Source organism: Rana temporaria, chromosome 8, assembly GCF_905171775.1.
Source record: "Rana temporaria chromosome 8, aRanTem1.1, whole genome shotgun sequence".
In the NCBI taxonomy this organism is placed as follows: Eukaryota; Metazoa; Chordata; class Amphibia; order Anura; family Ranidae; genus Rana; species Rana temporaria.
Window position 1 is genome coordinate 126,503,887 of NC_053496.1, and position 21,197 is coordinate 126,525,083.

Here is a 21,197-nt window from a genome sequence, read left to right on the forward strand (position 1 = left end):
TTTTAAATGCCATTTGCGCAGTCATGCTACACTGTACCCAAACAGAATTTTTATCATTTTGTTCCCACAAATAGAGCTTTCTTTTGGTGGCATTTTTTGCTAAACAAATAAAAAAAGACAGAAAAAAAAGACAGAAAAAAAAGAAAGGTTTCTGTTATAAAATTTTGTAAATAAGTAAGTTTTCTACTTCACTGATGGGCACTGATAAGGCCACACCCATAAGGTGGCATCAATGAGGTGGCACTGATGGGCATTGATAGGCGGCACTGATGGACACTCATGGGTGGCACTGGTGGGCACTGAAAGGCTGCACTGATGGGTACTTATGGGTGGCACTGATAGGCAGCACTGCTGGGCACAGATAGGCGGCACTGCTGGGCACTGATACATGGCACTGATATGCTGCACTGATAGGCATCCATGGTGGCAATGGCAGGCATTGTGGATGGGCACTGATTGGCAGCTGCCCGGGCATTGATTGGCAGCTGCCTGGGCACTGACTGGCATATCCCTGGTGGTCTAGGGTGGCATACCTGGTGGTCCAGTGTGGATGGCCATCCCTGGTGGTCCTGGCAGCATGCTGGTGGTCCTGGGCAGGTATCCGAGGTGGGGGCTGCGCTGACAAACAATCAGCACAGACCCCCCTGTCAGGAGAGCAGCCGATCGGCTCTCCTCTACTTAACGGCTCTTCCTGTTTACACTGTGAAGAGCCGTGATTGGACGCGGCTGATCACGTGGTAAAGAGCCTCCGTCGGATGACGCCTAGTCAGTATAACTGAACCACCACCCGGCCGTCATTCTGCTATAGGTCGGGCGTGAAGTGGTTAAAGTGGTTGTAAAGTCATACGTTTTTTTTTTTATCTTAATGCATTCTGTTCACTAAGATAAAAAAAACCTTCTGTGTGCAGGAGCTCCCCCCAGCTAATTAAAGCGGTGGTTCACCCATAAAAACGACTTTCCCCTATTACACTGCCCCCCCCCGCATTACAATACGATTATGCCTTTAATTTTTTTTTGGCTGCTGTACATACCTGGGTACAGCTATTCACCCGTGTCCTCCGGGTTGCGAGTCCCGCGGGAGTGGGCGTTCCTAACATGGCGGTGATTGACGTTTTGACTAAAAAATGAGCTTTCCCCCGTCGCGTAAGCCGCGTCACGACTGGCGAAAGGAGCCGAACTGCGATGCGCAGTATAGCGCCGACTCGCCGTTCGGCTCCTTCCGCCAATCGTGACGCTGCTTACGCGATGGGGGGAGCTAGTTTTTTAGTCAAAACGTCAATCACCGCCATGTTAGGAATGCCCACTCCCGCGGGACTCGCAACCCGGAGGACACGGGTGAATAGCTGTACCCAGGTATGTACAGCAGCCAAAAAAAAATTTAAGGCATAATCGTATTGTAATGCGGGGGGGCAGTGTAATAGGGGAAAGTCGTTTTTATGGGTGAACCACCGCTTTAAGGTGAAAAAACGCAAAGTTTTACAACCCCTTTAAGGTGAAAAAACTTCTCTCAGTCACCGGCCCACAGCCTCCCCGTTTTACTTACCTGAGCCGTGGAATTCGCTCGGCGGTGACACGCTCTGCCTCTCTCCACAAGGTCCCGGCTCTTGATTGGGTAGCAGCGCAGCCATTGGCTCCCGTTGCTGTCAATCAAATCCATTGACGCAAGCACTGGGGGCGGGCCGAGTCCGGCATTCATGTCTATGCACGCAAATGTTTGACTCAGGAGTGTGGCCGCAAGTTAACCCCCGGCAGAGCGCTTCTTTTAGGGCAGGGTTCTTCAAACTACGGCCCTCCAGCTGTTGCGGAACTACAAATTCCATGAGGCATTGTAAAACTCCGACATTCACAGACATGACTAGGTATGATGGGAATTCCTGAACAACTGGAGGGCCGTAGTTTGAGGACCCCTGTTCTAGGGGCAGTGGCCTCACTAGGGTTGGTGTCACCCGGTGCGGTAAAACATGGTGTCACCCACCCTCTGTCTAGGCTGCCCAGCACCAAGCAGGCAGCGCACAGGCACGGGGCGCACCCCAAACCAGCCCCTGTAAATGATTGTATAGGGCAGTATAGTGGCAGGTTAGGGTAGTATAGAGTGGTATAGTGGCAGGTTGGTGTAGTGGGGTGGTATAGGACAGGTTAAGGTGGTATAGGGCATGTTGGGGTGATATAGGGTAGTTTGGGGTGGTATAGGGCAAGTTAGGGTTGCATAGGGCAGGTTGGGGTGGTATAGGGCACGTTAGGGTGGTACAGGGCAGGTTGGGGTGGTATAGTGCAAGTTAGGGTGGCATAGGGCAAGTTGGGATGGCATGGGAAAGGTTGGGGTGATACAGGGCAAGTTAGGGTGGCATTGGGCAGGTTGGGTGGTATAGGGCAAGTTATGGTGGCATAGGGCAGATTGGGGTGGTACAGGGCAAGTCAGGGTGGCACAGGGCAAGTTGGGGTGGCATGGGAAAGTTTGGGGTGGTACAGGGCAGGCTGGGGTGGTACAGGGCAGGCTGTGGTGGCAGGGCAGGCTGGGTGGTACAGGGCAGGCTGGGGTGGTACAGGTAGGGTTGCCAACTCATCCCTTTAAAACAGAACACATATTAATTACACAGGTTCTGTGGCTGATTAAGGAGGTAATTAAACTCACTTGGTACCTTATTTGCATTAAATTAGCCTCATAATATGTGTTCTGTTTTAAAGGGATGAGTTGGCAACCCTAGGTACAGGGCAGGCTGGGGTGGTACAGGGCTGTTTGGGGGGGGGGGGGGGGTACAGGGCAGGCTGGGGTGGTATAGGGCTGTTTGGGGTGGTACAGGGCAGGCTGGGGTGGTACAGGGCCGGCTGGGGTGGTACAGGGCAGGCTGGGGTGGCACAGAGCAGGTTGGGGTGGTACAGGGCAGGCTGGGATTGCACAGGGCAGGCTGGGCATGTCAGCTTAAAAAGAAAAAGGGCATGGTGTCACCCCTCTAGCGGGTGTCACCCGGTGCGGACCGCACCCCCCTAGCAACGCCTCCTCCTAGAGGATTATCTGATGTGGGGATGAGCCTCAAAACCCTCTGAGGGACCCAGAAGAGGACGATCGGGACTTCAGTGTCAGTTTAATTTACAGGGATCATCTCTCACTTCCTGTTTTGGCTATAGGACAGGAAGTGAAGGTAAATACACCCAATGGGGCGCAGGTGACAAAAAATAACCTGACAGGGGTTATAACCCTCCCTTACTCTATTCACAAAAGTTTTGCCTATAGTTCTACTTTAAGATCCTCTTCAATGAGATAAAAAGACTGGCTATTCGTGGCTAGAGCTGAAAATGAGGCTTGATCTAAGAATGAGACTTGGTTGTATAATCTGAGAATGAGGTTTGGTTCGTGTAATCTGAGAACGAGGTTTGGTTCGTGTAATCTGAGAACGAGGCTTGGTTCCTGTAATCTGAGAACGAGGCTTGATCCTTGGATAGTGAGAACGAGGCTTGGTTCCTGGCCGGGTATGCAGAGTAATGCGGAGCTTATCAATAGAGAAGGAGTGAGTGTGGCTGCGGACAGGGTGCTGATCCCTGGCTGGAGGATTACAGGGGAGATCTGTGATCGCCGGACACTGAGGAGCCATCATAGGAGAACACAGCACTGCTCATCACAGGTAACATCACACATGTCTATGGGACACCAACCACTGAGGATCCTGTGCTAGCTCAATGGACTTTATAATGGAATAGAGAGTTCTGTGAATGATTAATGCTGGAGGATGGAAAGCCTAAGACAGATCTGTACAGTTGGCCATATACTATACAATCTGATTGTAGGATCTCCTTTACATCTCTCATTGTTACCTGAATTAAACAAGCTGAATGCATTATTTCAGGACACGAGTCCAAGGAAGGAATGATGTATGTATGTATGGGGGTGTGCAATCTTCTTCTAGACTGATCTAAACTATGTGATATGATGGGAACCCTGCATTCCATGTGTATCAGCCAGGCAGACCTTGTATCGCATCGATGGGAGATTGTACAATCAGATTGTACAGTGTATGGTCAGGGTTACACCTGGAAATCGGGGAGGGTTGGTGACTACAGGTGCAATTCACCTAGCTTCCCTCTAAAGGAGACATATCTTTATTGCAGTCATGTGACTGTCATTTCCAGATCTCATTGGACTCACCCGGAAAGATCTGTCACTTTTTATCCTCGTGTCAGACGAGGTTGGATAACTAGCAGAGTGTGTGTGTATATATCTATACACTATATCCATAGCAGCATTGTTGTAGTGTATACATGATCATTTGTACAATGTGTGAGTTGTTGTCCTTTGTGTTCCTATAGAGATTGCGGTCTCTTGTCTGCGGAGGTCACTATCGTTCTCATCAGATAACTATTGCTAACCACACTACTCCATTCAGATAACCGTGTCTGGCTGAATGAGCATCGCACCCCGTCATGTTGTGGTGGGATATGATAGGAGGTAGTCTAGGCTGATCACACGCTATACAATCTGATTGTACAATCTCCTTTAGATCTATGCAGTGCAGTCTCTTTCATGTCAATCTAATTTAATGGATGGCTTCGGTTTGACCTTCTTCTTTCTTGGAAAAGCTAAAATAGATTGTATAGTGTGTGTCCAACCTAACGTCGAGTACACACGGGACATGGGTTGACTGACTGTTGGGAGACATCCGCTGGTAAAACCCAAAAAACAGCCGACATTTGGCTGTGTGTATGTCAGTGTGTCCGACAGAAGCTGGCCGTGCATGCTGGAAAACCAGTAGCTGACTGGCTCCTGATCCGCGCTTTCAGCCAATGGCAGAGCACACTGATCAGAGTGTTTTTTTTTTTGGGGGGGAGAGAGAGGGGTGTCCCCGTGTCGGGGGGGGGGAAGAGATGGGTGTCCCCGTGTCGGGGGGGGGGGGGGAAGAGATGGGTGTCCCCGTGTCGGGGGGGGGGGGGGGGAGAGATGGGTGTCCCCGTGTCGGGGGGGGGGAGAGATGGGTGTCCCCGTGTCGGGGGGGGGGGAGAGAGATGGGTGTCCCCGTGTCGGGGGGGGGGGGAGAGAGATGGGTGTCCCCGTGTCGGGGGGGGGGGAGAGATGGGTGTCCCCGGGTCGGGGGGGGGGGGGAGAGATGGGTGTCCCCGTGTCGGGGGGGGGGGGGGAGAGATGGGTGTCCCCGTGTCGGGGGGGGGGGGGGGGGAGAGATGGGTGTCCCCGTGTCGGGGGGGGGGGGGGAGAGATGGGTGTCCCCGTGTCGGGGGGGGGGGGAGAGATGGGTGTCCCCGTGTCGGGGGGGGGGGGGGAGAGATGGGTGTCCCCGTGTCGGGGGGGGGGGAGAGATGGGTGTCCCCGTGTCGGGGGGGGGGGGAAGAGATGGGTGTCCCCGTGTCGGGGGGGGGGGGGGAGAGATGGGTGTCCCCGTGTCGGGGGGGGGGAGAGATGGGTGTCCCGTGTCGGGGGGGGGGGGGAGAGAGATGGGTGTCCCCGTGTCGGGGGGGGGAGGGAGAGAGATGGGTGTCCCCGTGTCGGGGGGGGGGGGGGAGAGATGGGTGTCCCCGTGTCGGGGGGGGGGGGGGAGAGATGGGTGTCCCCGTGTCGGGGGGGGGGGGGAAGAGATGGGTGTCCCCGTGTCGGGGGGGGGGGGGGAGAGATGGGTGTCCCCGTGTCGGGGGGGGGGGGGAGAGATGGGTGTCCCCGTGTCGGGGGGGGGGGGGAGAGATGGGTGTCCCCGTGTCGGGGGGGGGGGGGGAGAGATGGGTGTCCCCGTGTCGGGGGGGGGGAGAGATGGGTGTCCCCGTGTCGGGGGGGGGGGGGAGAGAGACGGGCTGTCCCCGTGTCGGGGGGGGGGGGGGGGAGAGACGGGTGTCCCCGTGTCGGGGGGGGGGGAGAGAGACGGGTGTCCCGTGTCGGGGGGGGGGGGAGAGAGGGGTGTCCCGTGTCGGGGGGGGGAGAGATGGGTGTCCCCGTGTCGGGGGGGGGGGGGAGAGATGGGTGTCCCCGTGTCGGGGGGGGGGGGGGGAGAGATGGGTGTCCCCGTGTGGGGGGGGGGAGAGATGGGTGTCCCCGTGTGGGGGGGGGGGGAGAGATGGGTGTCCCCGTGTCGGGGGGGGGGGGGAGAGATGGGTGTCCCCGATGTCGGGGGGGGGGGGGAGAGATGGGTGTCCCCGTGTCGGGGGGGGGGGGAGAGATGGGTGTCCCCGTGTCGGGGGGGGGGGGGGAGAGATGGGTGTCCCCGTGTCGGGGGGGGGGGGGAGAGAGGGGTGTCCCCGTGTCAGAACACAACATCTCAGTGGGGGAGATTGCTAAATTAACCTCACTTAGTACAGCAGCGCTGTCTGTTTTTTTTTTTTTTTGTATTTTTTTTTCCTGCGAGGTTGAGCGACAAAATAATGTGTACCTGGCTTAAAGCGGAGGGCCGGTGATACGAAAAAAATAAAAAATTAAGTCAGCAGGTACAAACACTGTATCTGCTGATTTTTTAATAAGCACACTTACCTGTCCAGGCTGCTCGCGGTGTCGGCCGCCCGAGGCAGATCCGTCCCTTGGACCAGGGCCGCCATCCTCACTAAGGGTAACAGGTAGTGAAGCCTTACGGCTTCGCTGCCCGTTTTCCTACTGCACATGCGCGTGTCGCGTGGCTATTTGTGAATGGGAACAGCGTCCTTTGTGTCCCAGGAGGCAACGCGCCTCCATTTCCCAGGAGGCAACGGCAAGGAGGAGAACACAGAACCTCACCGAGGAAGAGGCAGATTAGGACGATCTGCCTAGAAACGGCAATTTCTGTTAAGTATAAAACATTTTTTTTTTATTTTTATTTTTGACTTTTTAGCTCTTTTTTTTATTTTTTTTAGGGTGGACCTCCACTTTGATGCCGAGTACACACGGTCGTTTTTTGTGATGAAAAAAAACTACATTTTTAAAAACGTCATTTAAAATGACCATGTGTGGGGAAAACGTTGTTTTATGTCTTCTGAAAAACGGCAAAAAAAAAATTTGAACATGCTTCAATTTTTTATGTCGTTTTTCAAAACGTTGTTTATTGTGTCATAAAAAATGATCGTGTGTGGCCAAAACAACGTTTTTAAGCCCGCGTATGCTCAGAAGCAAGTTATGAGACGGGAGCTTGAATGGAACAGAGTGCCGTCGTACGTGGTGTACGTAACCGCGCTTTGCTAGAGCATTTTGAAAAAACGATGGTGTGTAGGCAACATCGTTTTTTAAAATAAAGTTTGAAAAACTTCGTTTTTTGTCTTGCTAAAAAACGACGTTTTTTTACAAGACAAAAAACGACCGTGTGTATGCGGCATAAGGCTGACTATACAATATGACTGTGCAATCTCTTGTAGATCTACCAACAACTATATTGTGCATGGGCTTGCCTGATTCGACACAAATTGATTGGATTAGGTAGATCCTCAAATCGCTTTTTGGTAAATGTGAAGTTGAATGTACGAAGATTGTAACTCTGCGGCTGATCATAAACTATACAATCTGATTGTTTTTTCTCCTCCTAGATATACCGTCGACTATGTAGTATAAGGGCCTGCCCCATTTGATATTCATTGAATGGATTGTTTAGTGCTCATATTACATTGTTTTGGTAAAGCTAAAGAAGATTGTACAATCAGACTGCATAGTGTATTGTCAGACTTAAGGCCAACAGTTTGAGATTTAAACAGGTAATGGCAGGCTGAACCAACCAAGTTGATCGTTTTTTTTTCTTGGGTACAACCAGCCTGCCAGATTCTCTTGCACTAATCGCTGTCTTCTCCCATCGGGGATGGCTTCCCCTAACGGGAGAAGACAATTTCTCAGCAGGAGGGGTTCCCCTGGTAGCAATCACATTTCTTTCCTGCATGACGTTGTGGGAAATTTGCACCGTGTATGGGCCGGTCTAAGGTAAGCCTGTTCTATTTCTGCGCAGTGTTTTCTTTAGCTGAGCTTTGTATTGCTCCCTATAATACCGGAGGTGAGAAGCTGTAGAGCAGTGGTTCTCAACCTCCTAGTGCCGTGACCCCTTGATAAAATTTCCCAAGTTGTGGGGACCCCTAACAGTGAAATTTATTTTTGTAGCGTGGGTTGTCAGCACCCAAGGCAGGACAAGTAATTTGCGCCCCTAACCCACGGATACTTAGCGCTCCCTCAGTCCCTTCCACTCGTACAGTATTAAAACCCCTTATGGTACTCACTGTGTCTCCGCAGCAGTGACACCTATGCCAAAATCAGGAGATAGGGTCTCCTCCAGCCCCTCCCACTTCACATTCCTCACCAGCCAGCTGACCTCTAGTCTCTGCCCCCCAGCCATGCCGCGAACTGAATGGGTGCCTGCGAAGAGGCTGAGTGGGCCACCGCAAGCTCCAGGGACAGCCCTGCTTGGTAGCCATGAAAAGGCTGGGAGAGCAGTGAGGAATTCAGGAACAGCCCAGGATTCGGTTACCCCTGGCAATTTGTAATCCTACCCCCAAGGGGGTCCCGACCCCCAGGTTGAGAACCACTGCTGTAGATGAAGGGGTGACAGATGTCATTGGAGGATGTCCTCCTTGTACATGGAGAGCACTAGGTGCTTCTTCAAGGGGGAGATGTTTCTTTAGGATTTCATCTTCTCCAGAGACCTCGTTCTGTAGGTCAGGCTGTGATTGGGGGATATCCTGGGCTGGGCCAGAGCTCCAGCCTGAAGATTAGTCTCTATTGGCCTACTGGGCTCACCTCTGGGGGGTCAGGAGGATTTGGTACATACATTAGCTGGACAGACCTGATCTTATCTCCATGCATTGCCTTGTTTTACAGGTTTTCCGGCAGGTTTAGGCCTCTTGCCCGGCTTTCCTGGAAGGAGAAAAGTAGCATCAAATATGTGCCTAAAGCCGTGTTTTTGTAAACGCGTTTAGGTACGTCAAGCGCTTGGGCGTAATTTGTTTCATTGACTGGAATAATGCCTTGTTCTAGCCATTGATATTAATTAACACCCAACTGGTAAACCCGCCTACTGTTAATGTGCATGTAGGAGTGTAAAACTATGGACATATAGCCCAGGTTCACACTGGGTACGATTTGCTTTGATTTGAGATGCGATTTCACATGTGAAAACTTATCCTTTAGCCCCCGTTCACATTGGAGCGATTTGACATGTCAAATCGCAGCCTATTGCAGACTACAGGACTGTCCCAATTGGTTTGAATATGTTGCGTCACACCGATCTCCAAAAGTAGTTCCTGCACTACTTTTTGAGATTTGGGCGATTTTCAATAGACATCTGTGTATGAACGCGCAATGTCTTTCAAATGGACTCCAAACTCGCACTGAGATGCGGGTTTGAAATCGTGCGAAGTCTGCTGAACTTGCATGGTTTCAAACCCATGTTCAGTGTGAACGTACCCTTTAAGGGGCGTTTAGATGCAGAAAAAGAAAATACATATGCAGCCATCCACTCTCACTATGGTTGTCCAAGGTTGGGAATATTAACCTCTTTCCCACCGGGCTTGTTTTTCAGATTCGGTGTTTACGAGACTTTTTTTGCTAGAAAATTACTTAAAACCCCCAAACATTATATATTTTTTTCTAACACCCTAGAGAATAAAATGGCGGTCATTGAAATACTTTTTGTCACACCGTATTTGTGCAGCGGTCTTACAAGCGCACTTTTTTTGAAAAAAAAAAAACTTTTTTTAATTAAAAAATAAGACGACAATAAATTTTGCCCAATTTTTTTATATATTGTGACAGATAATGTTACGCCGAGTAAAATGATACCCAACATGTCACGCTTAAAAATTGCGCCCGCATGACGTCAAACTTTTACCCTTAAAAATCTCGATAGGCGACGTTTAAAAAATTCTACAGGTTGCATTTTTTGAGTTACAGAGGAGGTCTAGGGCTAGAATTATTGCTCTCGCTCTAACGATCGCGGCGATACCTCACTTGTGTGGTTCAAACACAGTTTTCATATGCGGGCGCTACTCGCGTATGCGTTCGCTTCTGTGCGCGAGTTCGTCGGGACGGGGCGCTTTAAAAAAATATTTTTTTTTGTTTTCTTATTTATTTTTATTTAGTTAATAATTTTTTACACTGAAATAAATAAAAAAAAAAAATTGATCACTTTTATTCCTATTACAAGGAATGTAAACATCCCTTGTAATAGAAAAAAGCATGACAGGTCCTCTTAAATATGAGATCTGGGGTCAAAAAGACCTCAGATCTCATATTTAGACTAAAATGCAATGACAAAAAAAAAAATGTTTCTTTAAGACGCTGGGCGGGACTGACGTTTTGACGTCACTTCTGCCCAGCAGAGCTATGGGGACTGGTGAAGGACATTTTTCCCTCACTCGCAACCCCAGTCAGCTGCCGAACGGACCCGATCGCCTGCTACCGACGGCTCCGGTAAGCGGCGGAGGGCGCGGGAGAGCGGCGGGAGGCCCTCTCCCGCCACCGATAATGGCGATCTCGCCGCGGAGACCGCCGTTATTGTGTACAGCACCGCCCACTGAAGAGATGGATATCTCGGTTGTGGCAGCAGCTGCTGCCGTTACCGAGATATCCATCTTTTAAAAGAGGACGTCTTTTTGACATGGGGCGGTGGTCAAGAGGTTAATGATATAGAAGACCTAGTCCTATCCCCAACCAACATAAAACTGACAATAAAACGCTGCAACAAGCCTTCTGATCTTACAGGTTTGTCAATCTGACAGAAGTTCAACATCTAAGGCCCCTTTCACACGAGGCGGACTCGGTCGCTACAGAGTCCGCCAGCTCAGTGGGAAATCTCTCTGCAGATCTCCGCTGAGCCGGCGGATGACAAGTTCCTCTCTGCTCACTGAGCGGGCAGGGGCTTGTGCGGCGCCGCTGTCTCCTCCTATGGAGAGATCTGATGAAAACAGCATGTCCATTTTCATCAGATCTTACGTCGCCATCCGTCTGATTTTAGCGGATCGGGTCGGATGTCAGTGGACATCTCTCCGCTGACATCTGACGCTCCATAGAGAAGTATGGAGCGGCTGTTTAGGTCCGCCGACAAATATGACAGGCAGACCTGAACGTTCCGACCGTCTGAAAGGGGCCTTAAGTGTAAGACCCGTATTTCACTATATAAACACAGTTTACTTTAAAAAAAAAAATAAAAGTGTGAAATGCAAACCTCCAGTGGGTGTAACAAGATGTCCACTCACCCCCTTCTTGGTGTATCCTTACTATGGATGAGTGTGGGGTGTAGCAAGAAGATGGCGGCGACGAAACGTCACTTCTGTTACACTTTTTGACGGGTCGCCATATCGACGAAACAGCTGCTTCCCTGGCTGGTATTGGCCAGGTAAACAAAGAACCAAAACAGGAAGTGACAAAATAGTAGTCGCTTCCTGTTTTTGATGTGACACAGTGGGGTCTCTGTGCTTCTCTATGCAATGCAGGCAGGTCGTGCTGTGTATAGCCTCCTGAAAAAACATGCCAGCACTCTACTTCGGTTGTCCTCCCAGGACTGTAAGCAGCAGGCGAGCTGGGGAGAGTTATGTGTATGTTATAGCACCTTGATAGGTGGATGTCAGTCTGGCGGTTCGGGGGTTTCTAGGCAAACTGCATCTGCTTGCAGGACACCTTACTAGGGATCTCCAAACTACGACCTTCCAGCTGTTGTGGAACTACACCTTCCATGAGGCAACTCCTAACATTTGCAGATCTGACTAGGCATGATGGGAATTGTAGTTCCTGAACAACTGTGCGCGCCATAGTTTGGAGTCCCCCTGCTGCCTAGGCGATGCCCACATGTGATGCCGAGCTTCCATGAGTGACACCCTCCAATCATAAAATGAAGATGGGTCTCTGTGGTGGTTGCCTGGCTCTCTGTGGCGGTTGCCTGGCTCTCTGTGGCGGTTGCCTGGCTCTCTGTGGCGGTTGCCTGGCTCTCTGTGGCGGTTGCCTGGCTCTCTGTGGCGGTTGCCTGGCTCTCTGTGGCTGTTGCCTGGCTCTCTGTGGCTGTTGCCTGGCTCTCTGTGGCTGTTGCCTGGCTCTCTGTGGCTGTTGCCTGGCTCTCTGTGGCTGTTGCCTGGCTCTCTGTGGCTGTTGCCTGGCTCTCTGTGGCTGTTGCCTTGGTCTCTGTGGCTGTTGCCTGGCTCTCTGTGGCTGTTGCCTGGCTCTCTGTGGCTGTTGCCTGGCTCTCTGTGGCGGTTGCCTGGCTCTCTGTGGCGGTTGCCTGGCTCTATCTTGCTGCAGCTTCTAATGCACAATGTTTGAAGCTCAGTGTGCAATGAAATCCGATTCATTTTAGTACAGGAGAGGAGTCTGTATAACTATGAGACTGAAGCTGAGGTTGGAGTTCAGCTTTAATAATGTTTCAAGTGAGGAAAACCAAGTGACCTAAATAAAGGATGCCATGGTGGGAAAGTGTTGGGAAATGCAGACACGGTGTCAGAATTGGTGCTGCTACCAGCCGGCTCCTCCCTGGATTTTATAGCTTTTCATGTGTCAGTTTTGGCCTCCTCAGGCTGTAGCAGTGAGGAGGATGGATTTACGGCCTGGTGTTGTCTCTGCTCCCCTTGTTGTCTTCTTAGTGAAAATGACCAGATTAATAATTGGAGTTTATCCCCCTGGTGTGTACATGATAGGTGGATAGACGCATGGAGTGTGTGTGCAGAGTAATGTGTGTACACCAAGGATCACACCCGGCCAGGAAAGTTCCAGGTAGGCAGCGCACCTCATAAATGCCCGTCTGGCTCGGGGTTTATAATATTTCCTGCAGTAGTCAGTGGAAAAACATGTTCTCTTGTCTCCTCCGAATTGTCTGTGTTCCAGGCAATACGATCCGGATGGAATTCTCCAGAGGTGTCGCACATCAGAAAATTTGCTGAGAAAAGTCATCCGCTCACCTGACACAGGCGTCCTATGAGGAGCTCTTGCTATCGGGGGCCCATTCACACTGGCTGCAGCCCCCCCGCCCCTCTGTGGATTAGTTAATCCTTGTACATGCACCTCTGTGTGTTATCAGCGCTTTCCTGTGTATTACGTGTAGGGTAGCCCTATACACAAACGCAGAAAAAGACGCCCTTCCAAAAACGCTGCAGTACCACGCACTTTGGCACTTGCAAAAACCGCACATATTTGCAGATGCACGGGGGTGTCGTTACCAATTAATGGCATCCCCCGCACATTGGCTGAAGTGCAGAACATTTCTCTGCATGTTGGGAAAGCATGCAATTTGATTAGGTTAAAGCGGAGGTTCACCCTTAGAGAGCACATTTTCCCCTTAGCTTCATGCTCGTTTTGTCTAGGGGAATCGGCTATTTGTTTTAAAATATGAGCATTACTTACCGTTTACGAGATGCATCTTCTCCGCCTCTTCCGGGTATGGGCTGCGGGACTGGGCGTTCCTTCTTGATTGACAGTCTTCCGAGAGGCTTCCGACGGTCGCATCCATCGCGTCACAATTTTCCGAAAGAAGCCGAACGTCGGTGCGCAGTTGCAGTATAGAGCCGCACCGACTTTCGGCTTCTTTCGGCTACGAGTGACGCGATGGATGCGACCGTCGGAAGACTGTCAATCGAGAAGGAACGCCCGCTCCCGAAGACCCATACCCGGAAGCACCGGAGAAGATGCATCTCGTAAACGGTAAGTACAGGTCATATTTTAAAACAACTAGCCGATTCCCCTAGACAAAACGAGCATGCATCTAAGGGGAAAAGGGCAAAAAAAAAACTAATTGGGTGAACTCCCGCTTTAAGTTGGTTCTCATTTACACATAAAATTTCGATTTTAGTCATAGTCTTTTGACTAAAATGCCATTTTAATTTTAGTCGTATTTTTAGTCATCTGAGTTTCAGTGTTAGTTAACTAAAATCTAATGGGTGTAGTTAAATTTGTAATGCATTATTTAAACATTTCTCTAGAATTTCCAAATTCATGATATACTGCTGGAGTAGAAATCGAATAACATGTTATTATTTGTGGTATTAAGGTCGTATTGTATCGTATTTATGGTATTATTTCGTTGTATTTCAGTCATCTGAATTGTTTTAGTCATATTTTATTTGACTAAAATAGTGTTTTATTTTGTGGCTGAAATGAACACTGGTTGACAGGTGGCTGAAAGGCTACAAGTTACCTTTTCACCACCTGTTTTATCCCTGAAAAGGGCGCATGGTCGCACTGCAATTGCTGCATTGCACACATGGGGTAACATATTTGCCACAACGTGTATAATCCAGGCCCACCACCATTGCAACTTAAGGGGGGGCAGTTAAGGGTTCTGCAACCCAGCCGCCCATTTGTTCTGTCACCCATGTGAATGAGCCCATAAAGAGGTTTCCGCTTACTTCCTGTTTTTGGTGACAACGTTTTACCAGAGAGTGGGTACAGTAAACGCACAATAAATGCTGATAGATTTCCCAGGTAGTCCCTGGGACAGGAAGTCAAGAGACATGTCTCTAATGGAGGCCCAGACATCAGTGAAACCTGACTGGAGCTCTAACCCAAGATTTGGCTCTAGATATACATTAGCAGTGGTCAGAATAGCAATGGAGAGGAATGTCTAGACGGGATACAAAACTTGGTCATTACTCAGATAGGAGACCTCTACAGACTGATAGGACAAAGGGAGGCTCATTTAAAAGACTCCCTCACATAAAGAGGTCATTAGCATTGTATGCCGTCTCTGAGTTTTCTATCCATCTCCCAGACCCGTGGGCTTCTCTCTAGTCATGTGGAGACTTCTGTAATTCCAAACTTGAAGACAAATCTTAATGATTGAAACTAGTTGTGCAACTTTGTTGTGTGTTAAACCAGCCATAGATGGATCAAAATTTGTCTTGGTCAGCAGGAACCCTGTCGAATTTTGATCCATTTTTGGGCAGACTGGTTGTATTGGAGTCATATTGATCCACTTTGATAAAACCAGCCTGTGTGTTTTTCTTTTGTACGATCACCGCCACCAGTTATAGCCAGCAGCAGTGATCATTGTATTCTGACAGCAGAGATCTTCCACTGTCAGAATACAATAGCTCAGCAGGAGGAATTCCCCCATCAATGCTGACTGTGTTAATGGGGGGGGGGGGGGGGATTGAGTGATTTTTCTTTTGTTTAACTCATGGTTGAAGGAAAGAAAATTGCTAAATGTATGTCCATCCCAAGTAAGACTATGCTTAGATGAGCAGCTGTTATTGCCACAGCTCTGTAAAGGGATCTGCAGTGGATCCCTTGTCAGAGACAGTTGACAGGGGGCAAGGATGGGATATGTTCCCTCCTCACTGCGTGTTTTAACCCTGTTAATGCTGCACCACCACATGCATTGCAGACAGTCGTGGGACAATTGCAGCACGGCCCCATGAGTGGGTTGCATTTTGCAACGGTACTGCCCATGGAACGCAAAGGGGATGACTTCGTTTTTGCTGCTTTTTTGCCGCCATTCACGCTACTGTAGCATGACATCAGACGTCGGGCATGTGTGAACATTTTGGCCCTACATGTCTGCACCCCCATCTGGCTGCATGGCTGGCTATGAATGGCCGGGCAATCTTCTGGGACCTGTGACGTGTCCTAGAAGATTGCAGGGAGGGAGGGGGGAGAGGTGATCTTCCTTCCGGCACCAGGGGAGGAAGTGGGAGCTGGGTGCCCCTAAAGACAGGGTACCCGCTCGCCCCCCTCCCCCAAAACAAATGTGGCATGTCAGGGGGTCACCAACACTTAAAGTGGAAGTTCCATTTTTGGGTGGAACTCCGCTTTAGGTGGTTGGATGTGGGGTGGTTAACCACTTGCTTCCCGCTGTACGACTACAAACGTCCTGTCTTTAAAGAGGAATACCGTTGTCATAGTAGTAGCAGCTACCTACCATAACCCCGGTATCCTCTTCAAGAGCTGGCAGTTCACGTTCAGATAAAAGTGGTCTCTGCAGCGGATTCGTCGCAAGATCACTTTTATTGGCGGCGGCAGCCCCCCCTTCCGCCGCGCTCCGGTGCCCTCCGCCGCTTACCGTGGCCGTCGGTAACGGCGGAGACGATCCGGACCTGTCCCTAGCCTGACATGGAGTTGAGTGAGGGGAATATGGCCCCCACCCATCTCCAAATCATTGCAGGGCGGATGCGAAGTCAAAATGTCACTTCCGCCCATAGCTTTTAAAGGGACACTTTTATTTTTATTGTTTTTTCAAATGACAATTTTTTTTAGTGTAAATATGAGATCTGAGGTCTTTTGGACCCCAGATCTCATATTTAAAGGGGAGTTCCACCCACAATTTCACTTTTTAAATATAAATACCCCTGTAATACACAAGCTTAATGTATTCTAGTAAAGTTAGTCTGTAAACTAAGGTCCATTTTGTTAGGTTGTTACAGCATTTAGATAGTTTATAATCTAGAAATAGACAGTGGCCATCTTAAGTGTGGGCATCATGAAGCCAGACTGTATGACTTCCTGGATTTCAGCTTTGCATATCTCGCACATGCTCAGTGCACAAGCAATGTAATAGGTTTCAGTCAGGTTTGCAAGGACTACTGGGAAACATGATGCCTATCCCAGAAACCCTTGCAAATAGCCTAGGCAAATAAGGAGGAGGAAGTAATGAAGGACTACAAAATAAAGGTATTTACAAGCAACAAATTAAATAAAAATTGTCTATTCTGAACACTATGAGATTAGGCCATGCAGCACAGACAAACATAAAAAAATGGGTGGAACTCCACTTTAAGAATACATGTGCCTGTCATTTGTTTAGCTCACAGCTTATCTTTAAAAAAGAAAAAAAACCTGCAAAAGATTCTGTATAGATTAAACATGTAATTAATATGTGTGTGTGTGTGTGTGTGTGTGTGTGTGTGTGTGTATATATACTGTATATGTGTGTATGTGTGTGTGTGTATATATATATATATATATGTGTGTGTGTGTTTTCAGCTGCCCATCCTGGAGATGAATCTACCATATGATCAGTAGACCTATTTCTGTTTATTTCTGCAGCACCTATCTTAGTTGAGCATCATTTTTATCATTGTGTAAAAATAAGCGCTCTCTGATTCATACATATTTGTGGTTAAAGTGGACAAAAATTACTTGCTGACATTGTTCCTTAAATTAAATGCATCATTCTTAGTCATAGCTGAGCATTGCTAATGTCACCTCTACCGTGCAGCAGTGTGAAAGTGTGTGTGTGTGTGTGTGTGTGTGTGTGTGTGTATATACCGTATTTATCTTGCTATAACGCGCCCCGGCGTATAGCGCGCACCCCCGAACTTGAAGGAAAATTCCTGGGGGAAAAAAAAAATACTTAGTTTGGATGCCCCTCGTCGGTGTCTTGCCCGTCGTCCATCGCGTCCTGCCCGTCGTCAATCGTGTTCATAGCCAGCCTCGTCCGGTCCGGCGTCCTTTTGCGGCCATCGTGGTGTCCCCCCCCCCCCGCTTTGTTTGAACCTCTGCGCCGACATATACCGAGCGCAGCACACTCAGGTATAGTCGGGCAGGCTCGGCTCCTCTCGCGCAAGGAAGGATGTACAGGATGCACAGGACGTGAGCGCGAGAGGAGCCAAGCCTGCCCGACTATACCCTAGTGTACTGTGCTCGGTATATGCCGGCGCAGCGGTTCAAACACAGCGCGGGTATCGGCGTATATCGCGCACCCACGATTTTGCCCTGATTTTCAGGGCAAAAAAGTGCACGGTATATGCCGATAAATACGGTAATAAAACAGAGGTGTGAACCCATGCCTGAGATGTTTAGTAACATAATGGGGTTAAAAAAAACAAAAATAAGTACAAAAAGAGCAAATAATCGCTACTGTAAGGGATTAATTTTTTTTACTGTGGGACAGTGATAGTAATATTTACAGTAGCGATTTACTTTTTTGTACTATAAAAGGCTAATTTTAGCCCCATTATGTTACTGGCCGATTAATCGATTAATTTCATAATCGATTAATTTCATAATCGATTAATTTCATAATCGATTAATTTCATAATCGATTAATTTCATAATCGATTAATTTCATAATCGATTAATTTCATAATCGATGATTAGTTTTGGCTCGGTTTACTCGGCAAGAACCAGCAAGGAAACTGCTGGCAGAGCTTTCTTGCTGAGTAAACCGAGCGTGTGTACGAGGCTTTCAGGTTTCTCAACAAGAAAACTGCTCAGAATCTAGACGGGAAAAATAGAAAACATGTTCTCTATTTTCTCGTCGTGAGATTCTCTGCAGTGTTTTCCTGCTGAGAAACCCGAGAGTGTGTATACTTGGTCGCCGTGGAAACCTGCGCATGCTCGAAATGACTTTGACGCATGTGCGGTAGCTTCCACGGCATAGGTAGGGTGAAGCAAGATGACGGCATTGAATGTGACGAGCGCATGCTCGTCGTACGCAAAGACGTCACCGCGTTCTTGCCTTTTTAACAAAACCGCGGTTCTTTTGAAAGGTCTGTCTGTACACTCGGGCGGCAAGAGATTCTTGCCAAGAATCTCGTCAAGAAAAATAAAGTTTTATTCCTGACGAGATTCTTGCCTGTGTGTACAGGGCTTTAGTGTTCGTCGGCAGAATGATACATTTGAGTGTACAGAGGTGTGGAAATTAAAAAAGAAATACAAATACTTGTCCAAGGGACTAAATCGGGGTCCCAATCTACTTGTCCTTCATGACGATCTGTAAAACTGTATTTAAATCTGAGATGGCTTTTTTAGGAATGTTTGAGGCTTTAAAAACAAAGGGGTCTTTTTAAAGACTTAAAAAAAAAAAACCTGCATGACAAAGGCATAATGAGCTAGTATGCATCACTCTGCCTTCTGCGGGAGTCTATACATTGTTAATGACACCCCCAGATCGGTTCTCGGATCACAGTGCGAACTGTGACCTCGCACAGGAATCGGATCCCATAGGTGTGAACACCCGTGCCACCCGATTCTAGTGCGGGGAAAAACAAGTCCCTGCACCTTTTTCTGTGTGAATCTAATGCCAGTTCAGCCATACAACTGTATGGCTGACCTTGCATTGCTTAGACATCACATGTGATCAACACCTATGGTGCAGGTACGAATCGCATGCCATGTCAGAGATCGCACTAGTGTGAGCCCAGGCTAAATGTTTAATGTTTTTAACATTGCATTGTTTTTTTTCCTACTCGCTTCTCTGCCCGTCTCCAGCACCGTGCACCCAGGGACTAGCAGGAAGAGGAGAAAGCGTGCAGTGTGATGAGCACTGATTGGGTGCTCGTCGGGAAAGGGCTCTTTTAACGCTTAGCAGGTAAATGAGGCATCGATCCCAATGAGAAAAAAATATTTTCCTTCAGGTTACCTCTAGTTCCTTCCCTGGAATTTCCAAAGACTGGCACAGGCGGATTTTGCGAAAATTTCTCTCATGCATTCGAATGCAAAATCTGAGCCAGTTTTCCCCTGTATGCCAAAAGAGCGTTTAGTCTTTATTAGCGCCACATAGGTATTTGGCGCTTTCAATGCGACACAATGTAAAAATGTAGCGTTTTAATTTCATATTTTCACTTCATTATTGCACCACAGTGGAAACAAATGTCAAAAATTACAAAACTCACTAAAATGTTTTAAAATACAGTATATACTTGAGTTTAAGCCGACCCGAATATAAGCCGAGGCACCTAATTTTACCATAAAAAATTGGGAAAACGTATTGACTCGAGTAAAGGCCTAGGGTGTCCATCTGCATGCCTCACTGTGCCCATGACTAGACTGTCGTTTAACATGGGAGTCTTTGAAAAATTAGTGCTCCCCAGCCGTAGGTCCGCCAGACAACAAACCTTTGCACACTTGTAGAGGAAGAGTGGGGCTACATGTGTGCCAAGTTCCGGGTCCAGAGGACCTACGACCAGCCGGTACCGGGTCCCTTAAAATTACCAGAGAAATGACCGTTAGACATGGGAGTCTATGGAAGGGGTCCCCGGCCGTAGGTCCCCTGGACAAGAAACTGTGCACACTTGTAGAGGAAGAGTGGGGCTACTTGTGTGCCAAGTTTGGGATTTACGGGCGGCCGGGACCAGGTCCCCAAAGTCCAGGAGATCAGGTGCAAAAAGGTGACTCGAGTATAAGCCGAGGGGGGCATTTTCAGCACAAAATAAGTGCTGAAAAACTCGGCTTATACTCGAGTATATACGGTAATCAAATCAAGGGTTTCCCAGGCAACAAAAAAAGCCAGATTTTGAACTACAAAAAAAGCTCCAGAACTTTTTTGAGCGTCAGGTGTTAGACTTAGGGTGACTTCTATTGGAGATCTGAACCAACTCTATGGAGAATAATTTATTTTCTCTTTATTTTTTTTAGTAAAAAGAATTTTGGAAACAACTGCGCTAAGGTAAAATAAAAAAGTCGGATTAATAAGCAGCAATTAAATTGTGTATAAACAAAATTGTGAAAGGAAAAAAGGAATAATTGCGCTAAACCAAATAATATAAATATATCAAACAAGTCAATTTAGGCGTCTGCCCAAGTGCATGTGCTATATATATATATATATATATATATATATATATATATATATATATATATATATATATATATATATATATATATATATATATATATATATATATATATATATATATATAATCACACTCTAATGTACAAACAATAGTGTAAATCACACAGAGTCAGGGGGCCTAAAACCACCTAACTCTGCGTGGAGAAGTATGTGGGACTCCCGGTGGTAAATGCCAAAGGTTACTGCTACCATAAGCATCACAGTACCGCGGCCACAACCATACTAGTGAACCAAACCACTGAAGTGATAAATGAAGTCCATAAAGTCCAAAGTAAATCAAAGTAAAGTGGTGAGTCCAAAGGTATTCCAATGGCAGGAAAGACACCCGTGTAGACTGCAGAGATGATGTTTATTAGACACCAGACGTGAATCCACCACCAATCATGCGGCTGCTTACCAGAAATCAAGGTCCTGCCGGACCACTATCAGCATATCTCTCAACCATAAGGCTTTAGATCAGTATTGATTCCTCCGCTGGAACTAGAACCATACCAGGCTGTCGATCCTAAAGGCTGCGCCGTAGCCTCTTCGAATATGAGCCTGAAGTCCAACTCGCCAGAACCACAATGTGTGGCACTCATCGATGCCTGTGAGTAACACACCACTTACCGACCCCTTCACCCCTCTTTCCTGCTTATTATACCGGTTAGTCGATCTCCTCTCTAACCTCACACCAACTTTCTCGATGTCGAGAAAATGTTGGGTGGCAGGCTTTAACATTTTCCGTGGACAGCAGGCCGGTCGTGTGTACAAAAGTCCAAAGTACAAACACAC

General features: G+C 48.2%; 1 protein-coding gene across 1 annotated transcript in view; it reads left to right on the forward strand.

The window, feature by feature from the left end:
* The first annotated feature begins 3,405 nt into the window (after positions 1-3,405).
* The window catches only part of CSGALNACT2 (chondroitin sulfate N-acetylgalactosaminyltransferase 2), a 78,099-nt gene continuing 60,307 nt past the window's right edge, over positions 3,406-21,197 (forward strand). Inside the window, exon 1 of the mRNA XM_040320678.1 lies at positions 3,406-3,620. The gene's annotated coding sequence lies outside the window, so the exon portion shown is untranslated. The remainder of the gene's footprint in view (positions 3,621-21,197) is intronic.